This window comes from Cydia fagiglandana, chromosome 19 (genome assembly GCF_963556715.1).
Source record: "Cydia fagiglandana chromosome 19, ilCydFagi1.1, whole genome shotgun sequence".
NCBI classification, from domain to species: domain Eukaryota; kingdom Metazoa; phylum Arthropoda; class Insecta; order Lepidoptera; family Tortricidae; genus Cydia; species Cydia fagiglandana.
This window is the reverse complement of record NC_085950.1, coordinates 11,268,184-11,268,832: the sequence shown is the minus strand read 5'-3', so window position 1 is coordinate 11,268,832 and position 649 is coordinate 11,268,184.

Below are 649 nucleotides of genomic sequence, written 5' to 3'. Positions count from 1 at the left end.
ATGTCCACATCAATGCTTCTATGCTTAAGTTACTTTTTTTTTTAAAGTGTGACTATCACCATAGCCCATACACTAAAGTTATTTTGCGTCGCTAATGGCAATCACATAACATGAGTTTTGAACAAGATGAAAGGTGAAGTAAAATGAAGCATACTGGCGTGGACATAGCTTAACGTATAAAAAGTAGTTTGCACTGTTAGGCCTTAGGCCACCAATACGTTGTGTAAAAACTACCGATAGTTTAACTCTTATGCGTGGCGCGCTATATGTGGTTCATTCTAAGCAAATCAGTAATGTGTTTAAGCTCACTCACATATAACACCTCACGCTAACATGAGTACTATCTTCACGACAATTACATTTTAAACATAATCGGTGCTTTTTAAATGGCAAAAGCCTCAAAAAAGTCAGTCTTAGTCTTGGTCATACCCCAGACCAAGGCTCACTCTTCGATTGAGAATAAAAGCACCAATAGAAAAGGCTGAACAGACTACGCGACATTTTAAATTTAATTTTTAGTATTGTCTGACTCGACTTATGCTAGAACTCAACAAGCCTCGTCCTGCAACTACTACATCAAGCATTTTTTTTCCGATTCTCGGAAATAATACACCGTAGTATAAAAACAAGTGAACACATTTTCAATTTA